The sequence below is a fragment of the Elephantulus edwardii genome, unplaced genomic scaffold, assembly GCF_000299155.1.
Source record: "Elephantulus edwardii isolate Elephantulus edwardi_28Jun2011 unplaced genomic scaffold, EleEdw1.0 scaffold00240, whole genome shotgun sequence".
NCBI lineage: Eukaryota > Metazoa > Chordata > Mammalia > Macroscelidea > Macroscelididae > Elephantulus > Elephantulus edwardii.
In genome coordinates this window covers 6909-7859 of record NW_006399990.1, presented here as the reverse complement: position 1 = coordinate 7859, position 951 = coordinate 6909, and positions in this window count along the sequence as shown.

Here is a 951-nt window from a genome sequence, read left to right as displayed (position 1 = left end):
TCCAGTGCATAGATTTTATATCCAAATAAAAAAAACAAACCTTGAAATTCAACCTGCTAATTTGTTCTGTTGTAAGAATTGTTTTCTTGGTATTGAGATATAACTTGAAATGAAGGCTGAAAACTTTGAGCATCATCAACAATTTCTCCAATTCTCTTTCATTTCTGTGTGCAAGATTGTGTTATCTGCATGCTGTTCTTGTTGTTGTTGTTGTTGCTACTGTAATGTTCTGCTGTGGTGATTATGACTTACAGGAACCCTATGTACAATGGCTATGAAGCCTGTCCTCTTCTAAGCCAATCTCATTGTCTCCAATATTTATACACCATTACTCCAGTTGCTTTGTCAATCCATCTCTTCTGGAGTATCCCTGGCCTGCTATGTTCCTTCACTCTTTTGAGCATGATGTCCTTCTCCAAAGACTGCTCCTTTCTGACAACATGTTCAAAGAATGTGAGACAGAGCTTCAAAATCTTTGCCTTTCAAGAAGTAGCTTATTTTCACCCTCACCAGAACAGACATACTTGTTTTCTTGGTAGTCTGTGATATATTTCAATGCTCGTCTCCAGCATCTCGACTCAAAGATTATATATAAAATTTTTATTTTTCTTCTTCTCTCATCCTTGGACAAGGAGGCAGTCGTCAGAGCAGAGCAAGGGAACACTGCATGGTTCAAAATTAGGAAGGGATGCATCCTATCTCCATACCTTTTCAACCTATATGCATAACAGATTATCCTGGAGGGTGAGCTCTATGAGGAGAAATGTGGGGTCAAGAATGGTGGACGATGCGGATGACACAACTCTGCTTGCTGAAACTGAAGCGCCTGCTGCAGAGTGTCAAGGACTGCAGCCTACAATATGGATTGAGGCTCAATGTCAAGAAAACAAAGCTTCTCACCACTGGAACAATTGGCAGCATCAGGCTGGATGGTGAAGAGATTGAGATTGT